The sequence below is a fragment of the Peromyscus leucopus genome, chromosome 6, assembly GCF_004664715.2.
Source record: "Peromyscus leucopus breed LL Stock chromosome 6, UCI_PerLeu_2.1, whole genome shotgun sequence".
Lineage (NCBI taxonomy): Eukaryota > Metazoa > Chordata > Mammalia > Rodentia > Cricetidae > Peromyscus > Peromyscus leucopus.
The window spans coordinates 84,133,039-84,147,513 of NC_051068.1; positions in this window are offsets into that span (position 1 = coordinate 84,133,039).

Below are 14,475 nucleotides of genomic sequence, written 5' to 3' on the forward strand. Positions count from 1 at the left end.
CTATGGGAACTGTGTCTGTGCTCTGCAAAGCCCACCATTTCTCTTACTCATGGAACCTATTCTTCTGAGCTCTAGGACATCATGGCAAACTGTCCCTCTTCTATTTTGCAAATCAAACAATTCATTTCTATCCCAAACTCTTCCATAGGACATAAATATCTTCCTTTAAAAAAATTAAAAGAGCAGTCCCTTTGTCCTCTCCATGGTTTACTTTTTTTTTTTGCTTTAAATTTTTTATTGATAAGAAAATTTAGCTTAGAGATTCATGGTAACCACTGACTTACACAAATCGTTAAAGGCAAAATGATGTCCTTGTCAGCAGTGGCCAGTGAGTGCTCTGGCTGCCAACATTTATTAGTTGAGTCTATTAAGATCTTTAGAAGTAATGATATTGTTATTTGATGAATCCAGTGATTAATAGCGAGCTCAGTGCTAAATACAGACAATGTGGAACTACTTTTATCCTCTCTAAATCAAATTCCCCCCAAACAGCTTGCTTAAGTTGCTACCATTGATTTCTGCTCTTTTGTCCTCACTCGGGTTTGCTCCCCTCTGGCTTTTGATTTCAATACTCTGTAAAACCTTCTTCCAAAGCTTCCACACAGCCGTATCCAAAGGTCAGCTCTCAGCAGCATTTAAATTGCTGATGATCTCTTTCCTTCTAGAAAATGCTTCACCTAGCTTCCAAAAGAGCTTGTTCTTATTCTTTTTCTCATCTTAGTAGCTGCTATTTGCTGGGCTTGAGAGATATTCAATCTTGCCTGTGAACTTCACTGAATTGAGAAACACCTATGAGATTACTAAAGTGTACCTCTGGATGTGACTGTGAGGGAATGCATTTTCAGAGAGAATTAAAAAGGGTAGCCCTTACCTGAATCTTGGCGTTATCATTTCATAAGCTGAGACCTGAACAGAATGAGGAGGATGAAGAGCAGGCACACATAGTCTACTTCCTGGCACCATTATATGAACTGCTTTGCCCTCTCACACCTCTCTTGCCGTAACAGTCTGGAAAAATGACATTAAATAACCCACATCTCTTACTCTCATAGAACACGATACTGTAGAGATGGATAATGGTATTTTAGAAGACCAGTGAAGACAGTTTCTCAAGAAACTGTGGGTGTTCATTTGGTCACGATAGGCTGAAGATAAGTGACCCGGGAGTTGTGATTAACCACTGAATTAGGCAGTTACCAAGTTGATGGTGAGTTTTAGTGGAGAAATAGAAATGAAAATATTTGGAATGGGTTCCAGATCAAATTCTAAGTTCTAGAAAGTGTAGTCAGCCCCTGATAAAACACTTAAGGTAGGCCCACCTACCCTTACTTTTTCTGAAATATTTTTCTGTGCTCTTTGTTTTCCAGTTCCCAGTTTTGATGGTACTCCTTAGAAAGAACTCTTTGTTCACCCTGTCTAAATCACTTCTCATTTGTCACATTTCCTCACAGGCCCATCTTGTTTTTCTCCACAGCATTAGCATACTATAATTATAAAGTTAGTATTTTTAAAAATATCCTCTACTTTATCGCTGTTCCACTATTCTTTAAGCTTCATTAAAGCTGTTTGGGGAATCTTTGGAAGGAGTTTCTAGAATGTCACTGGTACAATATACTGATTTTTTTGGAATGGAGGGAATTTCTTTCTCTGGGGTGGTGCTGCATTGAGCCACATCAATTTGGTAGACAGAATTTCATTTCCCAGAATTGCATCAGCTTTATGACTCCTAAGTACAGTTGCTAAAATGAGTTTTGGAAAAATGAAGTAAAGTAGTAGTTACAGAAGTTCTCACAGCCAAGGCTATGGAAAATGGATAGGATTAAAAGTACCAGAATGAGCCTGTATGGGCCTGAGCTAGGTCCTCTGCATTGATGTTATGATTGCACAACTTGTTACCCTTGTGGGACTCCTAACAATGGGAGTGAGGATTGTCTCTGACTCTTTTGCCTGCTTTTGGGGCCCTTTTCCTCCTGCTGGGCTGCCTCACCTGGCCTTGATATGAGAGTATGTACCCAGTCCTATTGTAACTTGTTACACAGTATTTGGTTGATATCCCCAGGAGGCCTGCTCTTTTCTGAAGGGAAATGGAGGAAGAGTGGATCTGGGGGAGAGGGGAAGTCAGGGGAAAGGAATGGGAGGAGTGGAGGGTTAAATAAATAAAAATTATCAAGAAGATTCTAGATTGCCAGTTCTCTTACCCCTCTTTCTTTTAATAATAATAATAATAATAATAATAATAATAATAATAATAATTTTTTGGTTTAGCGCTTTTGTATGGCTAGTTGACCTGACTCATTGACTCACGAGTTCAGATATTTAGTTATGGATTCACAAAGGTGAAAGGGCACAGAGTTCACAGTCTAAAACAGCTTTACCAAAGGGTTTTTTTTTGTTTGTTTTTGTTTTTCAGTCTTAGTAGCCCCATATGTTTCCCCAAACGCCAGTGTTTTGGGAGAACTGGCCAGTCACTTCATGTATTTTCTTTCAGCACTCCCTTTTCTAAATCTACAGAACTTCCCACAACTATATAAAGTTCTAATTTTATAATAGGTTTCTCTTAGAAAATAATCAGAGTGGCTCTAGTTTTCTGATTAAAGCGTGATTATTTAGATTGTTGTGCATGGGCTCTGCCACGGGAAATTCTTCTACTCCTCAAGGCTGATCTAAGCATAGGCTCTGACTTTGCCTAACCTGTGGATAGCAGGGACCTTCCTTGAGGGCTGAATGTGGCACCATTCCTAAAGATAATCAACCTGCTCTCTGATTACATTGGATCATTTCCATCACGGGAGGCAGAGCTTATTCTTACTCTTCTCTAGATGCGGATTTGTCCTTTAGGCTCACAGTATTGCTGCCCAAACCACCACCGAATAGACTTACAGAATGTCCTACCCCTAGCCCGTAGGGCATTATTTCTACCCTAGCCATTACTTTTTCTAACAAATTAGGTATAACAATGGTAGGTGTGGATATAACTTATTTGTATTACCATATGTGAAAGCAGATGGCCTGGTAAACCTAGACACTCTTACATGGTCCATCTGTCTGGCAGTGCTGCAGAGATGGAGTAATATATTCCAATATGTAGTATATACTGTGGATCATCAACCAATATGCATCCTTTTTTTCCAGTGGAGGTGGGGGCCTGTAGGTAAAAGCAGACAACTAGAGATGAGCATGAGAAGGTGATAGCACTCTCCTGACTCCAGTCTGTGATCTTAGCTTCCTGTATGCCACAATGTGATGGATCCCCACCTCGTGTCCTCAGCAGCATGTCTTTCCTAATGTGACACACTGAAATATCTCTGAAACCATGGACACAACGCAGTGTCTGTCAAGTAAATAACAGAAAGTTGGTATCGAGGAGTGGAGTAAATATGGCCGTAAAAAGCCGGACTGTGCTAATTGTTTGGCCTGTGCTGATTTGTGGTCAGAGTTTGGAGAAGTTGGGAGATGCACACTAGAAAACCTTTAGGATGCTGCATGGTCTATTTAATGGAAAGTTCTTGGGAATTTTAAAGATAAGAGTTCTAATGGAAATGTGGACAGTAAAGACCATATTCACACAATTTCAGACAGGAGCAAGGCCTCTCTTTATAGATGGCCTCTAGGAAATTCTTGTTATATTATAGAAAACAATATGGCTATGTTTTAACTTCATCCTGAAAATTTGAGTGAGACTGAATTCAAAAGTAATGTATGGATTAGAGAGATGGCTCAGTGGTTAGGAGCAGTGGCTGGTCTTCCAATTCCCAGCACCTATATGGTGGCTCATGATACTGTAAAACTGTAGGTCCAGGGTATCCAATACCTCCTTTTGACTTCCACAGACACCAGGCACATAAATGATTCACAGACATAGATGCAGACAAAATACCTATACATATGAAATTTAAAACATAAAAAGACCCAGGTTTCAAACAAACAGCTAACTCATGCAATGAGCACAGGACCTGGTACCACTGCCTAGATGCCTCCCAAACAGATCAAGCCAGTCAACTGTCTCACCTATTCAGAGGGCCTGATCCAGTTGGGGGCCCCTCAGTCTTTGGTTCATAGTTCATGTGTTTCCATTCGTTTGGGTATTTGTCCCTGTGCTTTATCCAACCTTGGTTTCAACAATTCTTGTTCATATAAACCCTCCTCTTTCTCGCTAATTAGACTCCCGGCGCTCTACCCGGTGCCTAGCCATGGATCTCTGCATCCAGACCTGGGACTTATGCAGGGACGCTTGGCTCAATCTGGGAGGAGGGGACTGGACCTGCCTGGACTGAGTCTACCAGGTCGATCTCAGTCCTCGGGGGAGGCTTTGCCCTGGAGGAGGTGGGAATGGGGGTTGGGCTGGGGGAAAGAGGAGGGGGGCAGGAAGGGAGAGAACAAGGGAATTCGTGGCTGTTATGTAGAACTGAATGGTATTGTAAAATAAAATAAAAGGAAAAAAAAAAAAAACATAAAAAGAATAATGGACTAGTTCGTTTGTTGGAAGAAATTTTAAGAAAGTATAGCACTCAGGCAGGTGTCAAGGATATTGCTTAGCGCTCGTGGTGCTTTGGATAAAACTATCTCCCGTAGGCTCCGGTATTTGAGCACTTGGTCCCCAGTCCATGGTGCTCTTTGAGAATGTTATGGAACGTTTCAGAGGTGGCACCTGGAAATGCACCACTATGGGTGGCCTTGGAATTTAGAGTGCATCACCTGTCTTACTGTTTTCTCTGTCTGTGTCCTGTGTGTGGATGAGGATGTGATCAGCAAGCCTCTCGCTCCTGTTTCCATACCTTCCCCGATTCAAAGTTCCCATGGCTTCCTGCCATGATGGACCCTATCCCTCTGAAAACCGAAGACAGAAAAAGCTCTTTAACTCTTTTCTAAGTTAATTTTCATGTAGTATTTTATCATAGCAACAGAAAAGCCACTCATACACTGCTTTATCCAGGGTTGCTGTGAAAAATGTGGGCAAAACTAGAATAGGGTTTCAAAATAATGACTTTTGACCATGAAAGCAGTATACTTAAACAAGTGGACAAAATGGCGGTCATTGTTAAAGAACTTGGTGCTGTCAGAGAGAATGGTAGACTTTGTAGTAGGACAATAGAAAACGAAAGAAAGAAAGAAAGAAAGAAAGAAAGAAAGAAAGAAAGAAAGAAAGAAAGAAAGAAAGAAAGAAAGAAAGAAAGAAAGAAAGAAAGAAAGAAAGAAAGAAAGAAATCTGATTTGCCGGGCGGTGGTGTCGCATGCCTTTAATCACAGCACTCGGGAGGCAGAGGCAGGCAGGCGGATCTCTGTGAGTTCGAGGACAGCCTAGTCTACAAAGCGAGTTCCAGGAAAGGCGCAAAGCTACATAGAGAAACCCTGTCTCGAAAAAACAAAAACAAAAACAAAAAGAAAGAAAAAGAAATTCCTTGAAGGCAAGACTCCACTCCTCAGAAGCTCCTGAGCATAAAAATACAAACTCATTTGAAAGTCTTTCTTTTGAAGTAGTGGTTGGTTCTCAACCTTCCTAATGCTGCAACCCTTTAATACTGTTCCTCATGTCGTGGTGACCATCAACCATAAAATTAGCTTGTTGTTACTTCATAACTATAATTTTGCTGCTGTTATGAATACTAATATAAATGATTTTAGAGATAGAGGTTTGCCAAACGGGTTGTGACCCACAGATTGAGAACCACTGCTTTAAAAAGAAACATTTCCATTTCAAATAGGACCCATTAAGAAAGTGTTTTCACAGGTTTGGCTATACAAGCACTCAGAAATCACTGTAACCATGAGACAAGTGCAGAGAGTCAATTTTCTTTTTTTTACTACGTGGGTTCTAAAGATCAAACCCAGGTTGTCAGGCTCTGTGGCAGGCACTTTTACTCCATGGATCCATAGCTACTTCTTAACTTGGTGGCAGAATTGAACACTATAGACTTAGTGCTAGATTTTCAGACATTCAATATAAGAATGTAAGAATGGTTTGTACCAAGTTCCAGAAAAAAGCCTGCAAGTCCAGGCAACGTGCATCAGAATTAAATTCTTTGCATAGGTCTCCTAAGCAAACTATGTGTAAGGTTTTGAAGATGAACATTGAGTTGTAGCAGAGTCCTCAAGATATTAGGCATGCAAGGAATTTGGGATCTTTGTCAAGGAAAGCTGCAGACACTGAGTAGAGCCGGCACAGAAGAGAAGAGAGTCCATATGTGCTACAGGTGGCAGGACCTTAGAAGTGGGGCTAAGCCCATTTCAGTTCACATCAGAGCACTATGCACTCACTCCAGATCCTATCCATGGAGGTGCAAGACTAATTGGGGTGTATTGTAAGAAATTAAAAAGAGTAAAATAAAAGTATGTTGTATTGGGTTTTAGTCTTGCTTTCTCTTGCTCTTTTCCTATTCATCCCTTTGGAATGGGGAATAATTGTCATGTACCACTGTGTACTACAAGTGTGTAACTGTGAAAAGAATTCAAGAGTTCATAGCTAAAAGCTTCCCTTGAGTTTCTCAGAAAAGACAATGAGCTTTGGGGGGCATTTTTAATACTTTAGGGACTAAAGGTATTTCACACCAGGAGTCCCCTATGTGGATTATTAGTAGAAAGTTTGAATCTAAAATTTGCCCCCCCCCCTTTCCTCGTTCATGTTTGAGTGACTGACTCCCTAGCTGGTAGCACTTGCTTTTTCATGTCCAACTTTGGATTGATGTGTGGAGGAAAGGCCACCAAGCCTCTGGAAGGTGGGACTAGCTAGCTGCAGGCTGTAAGCAGGAGTGTAGGTTGAATGTAAGAGCCTGAGTCTTACTTATTTTTGTCCAGTTTCTCATATCTAGACTACTGTGTGATTCATGTCTTCCACAGGTTCCAATCACCATGAGCCTAGCAACTCCATTATGCCAGATATGCAGTGACAGGCGAAAATTCCTGAAACTGGGGGCTAAAAAAAACCTTGTTTCTCTTAATTAGCTTCAGTCAAGTATTTTGTTGCTGAAATTTGAAAGTAATGACTACATCTTACATGTCAGTATTTAAGTCACAGAATAAAAAAATAGGCATGTAATTCAGATAGAAATAAGAGTTGAATAAAGGGGTATATAAGATTTCTTTTATATCTTCGAGGGGAAGAGGTCATATATTTTCAACTAACTTTATCATGTTCTATATTTTGCTGTTATCTGTAGGTATTAAATATGCTAAAAAAACAAAACAAAACAAAACAAAACAAAAAACAGGAATACCAGGAAGTCTGCTGTAAAGCAGTTTTTCGTAGAAATAGTTGCATAAAAAAGATCTGAACAATGGTAATTTATTTTTTGGCGGCAGCAGGGGTGTAGGGGGGAGGGGGTTCGAGACAGTGTTTCTCTGTGTAGCTTTGCGCCTTCCCTGGAACTTGCTTTGTAGACCAGGCTGGCCTCGAGCTCACAGAGATCCACCTGCCTCTGCCTCCCGAGTGCTGCGATTAAAGGCGTACACCACAACCGCCTGGCTGAACAATGGTAATTTTAATAGACAGAAGGGGGAACATCTTATGGGATCGCACTCCAGGACAAGAAACTACAGGAAACTGATGACTACTGAGAAAGAAGAGTTAGGCTTGCCCTGGGATAAGCCCCCTGATGGGTTGTCCAATACAAAGTGATCAGCCCTGCCTGAAAGCCATATATATATAAAAGCAAACAAACAAACAAACAAACACAAAATGGGCAGAAGTTTGTGTGTGCTTGTGTGTGTGTGTGTGTGTGTGTGTGTGTGTGTGTGTGTAAAACAATAATTATTGAAGAAAAAGAGGCTATCAACTTGAGAGTGGAGAGGACATGGAAAGAACTGGAAGAGGGGTGTAGCTGGAGAATTTCTCTCCAGCTCCCACCGCCAAGTCCCGCTAGTCCTGGAGCCCACTTATAAAATAAACACACAGACTCTTACATTATTTAAACTGCTTGGCCATTAGCTCAGGCCTATCGTTGTCTAGCTCTCACTCTTATATTCAGTCCATTTCTATTAATCTTTACTTTGCCACGTGGCTCGTGGCTTACCAGTACTTTACATCTTCCTTGTCCTGGTGGCCGTTCCAGGCAGTCTTCCCTCTCCTTCCTCCTTTCTCCATACTCCTCTCTGTTAGTCCCGCCTATACTTCCTGTCTGGCTATTGGCCAATCAGTGTTTATTTAATTATAGCGATATCCACAGCAAGGGGCTTTGTGATGGGCTGAATAGAGGAAAGGAAAGGGGAAAACAATGTAATAATATATATTCAAATATATATATATATATATATATATATATATACAATTATATGTAATTATATATACAAAATATATAAAAATAAAACATAAGTAAAGTGAAAGAAAACAAACAAACAAGATGCTAAGGAGAAGCATTGCGATGGTAGGTTGACCTGGAATGACCGTGGTGGTTTCTCTTGCTTGTCCACATGACAGGTTCTGGAATCATCCAGGAGAGAGAAATCCAGAGAGACGTAAAGTGTAAGACCTACCCTCAGAGTCGATGTCACTTTCTAACAAAAAGCCCAGACATAAAGAGGTCCTAGGACACAGCAGTACTGCCTGCCTTCCTTGGTATCTTCCTGAGCCAGTGTGCTGGATGCTGGTGCTAGCATCCTCACTGCCAGCATCCTCACTGCCAGCAGACAGAATACCATACCATCTACTCTTGGAATGGTCCAGGCCTCATCACCAGATATGGACTGCAGAAGCTTTAAGCTTTGTAATCTGGGCAGCTGAAAGTGCTGTGTTTATCCAGCATGCAGACAGTTGGACTATCCAGGGTAAGCCAATCTACTAAATCCTCTTTTATGAGATATATTTATACATTATATCAGTTCTGTTCCTCTAGAGATCCCTACCTAATAAAACGACTTATGCTGTACGATGCTGCATTGTTTTGGTTACTTTAAGCAACACATTTCCCACAATTCTTTTCTCCATGTGTTTTCAGGTTACAACTGAGAAGGTGAGAAACTTGCATGGGATCTGGAAGCTAGAAAGGAAGCAGTGACCTTGATCTCCTAGTGAGATAACTGGTACAGAGGAGCCCAGTAACTTCCAGCTTATCTCTACTTGCCCCTTACTTCTAGCTCATCTTTCTGCTCACTGGCTTGTTGACCAAAGGCGGTGCCCAGATCTCATATTCCTCTGTGGATTCTCAGAGGTGGTGGTTACAGAGGCAGAGAACACCTTTCCACAGGCTTTCTTCCTGACATCTGTCAGTCCTTTTCAGTGCTGTAGCCTGATTATGACTTGTTTCCAGCTTCCCTCCCCCAGACATTTACATCTGCTGTGGCTTGGAGTCTAACTGTTAAAACAAATCCCTTAGTGCTCATGGTGATTCTCCCTGCCACACTCATTGACTCACTGAAATTATCCATGAAAATATCTGTAACTTTCGTTAACTTCTATACCGAAATGGGCCTAAATAGCCGTATGTTTTCATGGTAGTCCTATCCGTTATCATATGAAAAAATATACAAACACAGTTTACTTTTATTCTTGAGGCTGATAATAAAGAGAAGGGCAAGTATCAAATATTTCCTCAGTTAAATTTTGAGGTGTTGCTGTTGAAACAAATTTGCTTCATGTTGGTGATCATCTTGCCTCAGCATCTTTTTTTTTTTTTTTTTTTTTTTTTTTGGTTTTTCGAGACAGAGTTTCTCTGTGTAGCTTTGCGCCTTTCCTGGAGCTCACTTGGTAGCCCAGGCTGGCCTCGAACTCACAGAGATCTGCCTGGCTCTGCCTCCCGAGTGCTGGGATTAAAGGCGTGCGCCACCACCGCCCGGCATTTGCCTCAGCATCTTAAGTGCTGAAGCTATAGATGTGTGCCACCATGCCCACAACTTTGGATATTTTTGTGTTAAGTTGCTAGGCATTGGAAAGACAAACAAAATGTCTAGTGTTTTACTAGATGCCAGAGTGAGAAGAGCCCCAAACCTCAGACCATATATTTAACATGATTATTTTAAAAGAGGCAAAGGTTAAAAAAAATCCTTACTGGTGATGCTAACAATACTTTATGCATTGCACATTGTTCTAGTGAATTATTACTTGTCCTCCAACATCAAATCATCATTCATGGTTATTTGGCATTTTCTCTATATCACCTTTCTGCCTTGCTGGAGAGTAAACCTGTGTATCAAGATCCAATTATCCATCTCTTGAATCATAACTATAAAGGACAGCAAACAATGAAGGATGACATTTTGTTAAAAAATTTCTGAAAGGCAATCCAAGAATATTTAAAAGAAATAGAAATAAATTACCGAATAGTCAAGTGTTTGTAATTTGAGTTTGAATTATGAGAAGAGAGTGATTTTTCATGCAATTTGATAGAATATACAGGAATTGTATTGGTGAGGTCCCCAGAGAAGTCCCATGGTACATAAGTAATGAAGAGTTGACTAAGGAATGTGATCACAGATCCCCAGCCAGAGCTAAGTGATAACAGTGAACCTTGCTAAGGCCTCCTGGGCTAGGAAGACTGGAGAACAAAGGTCAGACAAAGGAGCAAGGAGACTGCATGGAGAGCTGAAGGAGGCTAGATGGGAATTTTGAGGTGGGTCACTGCCCAATTATAACCTCAGAGATTTTGACCCCTGCTGAGGAACAATCTTTTTGTACACTCTGATTATATATTACTCTCATTGGCTAATAAAGAAGCTGACTGGCCTGTAGCTGAACAGAATAAGGTCAGGCAGCAGAGAAGGCAGGGAGGAAGAAGGACGAAGTCAGAGGAGTCACCAGCCAGATGGAGAATGAATGGATGGGACACACAAAATGGGACAGAGCTAAGAGCTACGAGCCTTGGGGAAGCAAAAGATGAATAGTAATGGGTTAAGTTGTAATAGCTAGTTAGTAATAAGTCTGAGCTATTGGCTGAGCATTTATAAGTAATCTTAAGTCTCCCTGTCGATTATTTAGGAGCAGGCGGTCAGGATAGGAAAACTCCACCAACAGACCCCTAGAAACGTGGGCTTTGACTTCCATGCCTTCCTCCCTCCCATGCTCAATCACGGGGTATGAGACTGTATTTGGTGCAACATACACACCTGGGGCTTAGAGCAGAATTGGGAAAATCAGGGAGTAGACCTAGTGCCAACCGGAAATGTCTGCTCTAGACATTGGATCTAGGTATAGATGGAAGATAAAACCACCATTTCTAGTGGTACCTTTCCTGCTGTGAATGTGCCTGATGTGAAATATTTCACTCTATAGGACACAGGCAGGCACTATATAAGTTCTGTACCAAGGTTTGAAAGATAGTAAGTGCTCACTCAAAGGGAAAATCATTTGGCTTGAATGTTTCAACGTATATTTTGTATTTTTTATATTTTTAAAAATATAAAGACATGAGTTTTTAATATAGCTACAGTATTTTATGAAATCAAAACTCACTGCTCTCATCAGGAATCATCCAGTTAAAAAAACCTGAACAAATAATAAAACCATTGTCATTAGGAAAATTAATTGAAGAGCATATAACATTTGATGATGCCTACACAGTGATTCCTGGTCTTCTTAAATAAATTAAATTGGATATTGCCTTTTCCTCTTTCAACTTTAGTGTTTTCATTGAATGTCACAGCATTCTAAATATCAAATGATTCTAATGAGAAAAACAATTCAAGCCATTTTAATCAAAGAAATGGCATTCAATAACGCAGAAAGTCTACGTGGAATGATTTGTGCTGGGAATTAACAAGATTTCCCTCTGGCATAGGGTAGGCAGAAGCTCAGCTTCATCTCCCTGCCCATCTGTTGGCAATGGCAGGCTGGGATTTCCCATGACTAAGAACTGGATCCCTTGATTCTGCCTGTCACTAGAAATGGTAGGTCACTGTTCTGTCATAACACCTCTGGGGTAATTTGTTTGTCCTTGACCAAACCACTTGGTTACTGTCTGCTGATGTCTGCTTTAGGATCTTGTCCACCTTTGGTCTTTTTCCTACTCTATGCTACTGAATAAAATTTTTGCATGGAAGGCCATAACCATCTTCTTGCACCTTCAGAAGGAAGAGGATCCTGGTTAAAAAAAAAAAAAAAAAAAAAAAAAAAAACCATTTGGGGCTGGAAAGATGGCTCTGCAATTAAAATTCCATACTATTCTTTCAGAGAACCAGGATTGGGTTCCTAATACCCACATGGTGGCTCACAACTGCCTGTAGCTCCAGTTCCAAGGGATCCAAAGCCCGCTTAGTCTCCAGGTCTCCTCCATGCATATGCTGTGTAAGTGTGTGCACAGAGACTCACATATAAACCAAAAATCAGTACCTATTAAGAAGTTTATTTCTCAAAGTTTCTACCTTATTTCTTCCTATGTAGGAAGGTAAGCTTGTAGAACTTGAGAGAAGTATTGGAGTGGAGGAGAAGAGAGATGCATTCCTTCATAAGCAAAATATTCCTTTGTAGTATCCTGTTTCACTGATGGAGTTCATACAGACTGCATTGTGAACCATAATATTACGAAACATAAAAATAACCACATTTTATACATTTGAAAGAAATGCAGCTCTGTGAAAATATGCTATATCTTTATGTGTCCTTGGAACATGATTATAAAATGTTATCTGAGAAACTTACCTATCAAATTATACACATATATAGCATATATTTATAAATAATGAGCATATGTGTTTTTGTGTGTGTATTTTTGTACACACACACACACACACACACACTCACACATGCACACACACACACAAACACTCATGGGTGCACACCTAACATGATTATGAAGGTATGAATCCTGAGAAATAAACTTTCTAGAATAAGTTTTACCAAGAACAGTCAAACCTTGGTGTGCCATGACTCTGGAATCCAGTGTCAGGAAATTACCCTGATCTTCATGCAAGAGGAACATCTTCATGGATGTACACAAACATAGAGCCACAAAAGTGTTCATTGCAAGAGCACCTGCCAGTCTTAAAAGTCAGGATGAACCTAAATATTCATTAGCTGAGAAGTTGCTGAGTAAACTTTGGCATAGCCAAACCTAAGCCAGTGCTTCAAATATCTGTTGACTGACTAGCCACTATTTTTCATGTTTATCTTCTAAAAGAATCTACATTTTGTTAGGATATTATTTTAGACACTCTTAACTCACTTATTGCTGGTCCTTGAAATTAGTGGCAACGTTTTTTTGTTTTTGTTTGTTTGTTTTTGTTTGGTTTTACGAGACAGGGTTTCTCTATGTAGTTTTGATGCCTGTCCTGGATCTCTCTCTCTGTAGACCAGGTTGGCCTCGAACTCAAAAAGATTCGCCAGGCTCTGCCTCCTGAGTGCTGGGATTAAAGGCATGGGCCACCATCACCCAGCTAGTGGCAAAGTTTCAATGAAGTGTTAATAAAAATATGTATTTAGTAAATGTTTGTTTTTGAATGAATAAATACACTAACATAAATATATATTTGCAAAGAAATATGTTTGTTCAGATCATGTATAGACTTTTCTTCTTGCTATTAGTTCCTAACTCAAACAGTACAACTACCCACATAGCATTTATACTGTATTTGGTATTATACGTAATCTAGGAACGCTTTGAAGTACGTAGAATGATGTTTATAGGATACATGCAAATATCCATCATTTTATGTTGGGTTCTTGTAGATACTGGCATCCAAAGTGGCCCCAATCCCCTGTAGTCAGCTAGGGAGACCTGAGCATCATCTGCTTTCAGAGCAACTGCTGATTTGCTTAAGCCAATCTCGATATGCCTATTTTTTTCTTTCGCTGTACAGTTATTGGGTCAGGTGCTCAGGCTTAGGCAAGCTATTTGTCCATAATGCTTCTTATCAGGATTGACTTTCTTAAACTCTGAATTTCCCTGGAGCTCAGGTTTCTCTCATTAACATCTCCCAGTAGAATACAATAAAGTGAAACTTGGAATATGGCAGGAAGGAAGCCCACTTCCCAATGATGTCCACACACCTGTGTCTTGCAGCTGCCTACATCTCTGAACCCATGTGCTTCCTTATAAGACAGTGGAGACCCTAGGCACCTTGCTCACTGTGAGAGCATCACAGACGCCCTTCTGACCTCCTGCTCCACATTTCTTGTCTCTGACAGCACTGTCACCCATCTTAGAGGGCTGAGCATTCTCAGACACAGATGATTATTTTTGTCGTTACTTCTGCCCAGAATCAAGCATCTAGTTAAAGACTCTAGTAAAGTGCATCTCAGCATTCAATTCAGATCCCACCTGCTCACACCCCAGGTCTTTGACACCGTGCCTCTTGCTTCCTTAGGAACAAAGCCTGACAAGATTCCTGACAATGGAGATTCGATTTTCAAACAAGAGGAGCTGAATAGGAGCTGAGGAACGGAAGAGCTATTTTTGACTCTGATACTTTCTAACTGTGACCATGGGTAAATAAATTCACCCCTCAGGACCCCTGTTAACTCATCATAAGGAGAGTCTGAAATAGGTGTTCTCAGGAGGCACATCCAATTTTAGCAGTGCTATGTATGTGTGAGACAAAATCGTTGGTAGTTTT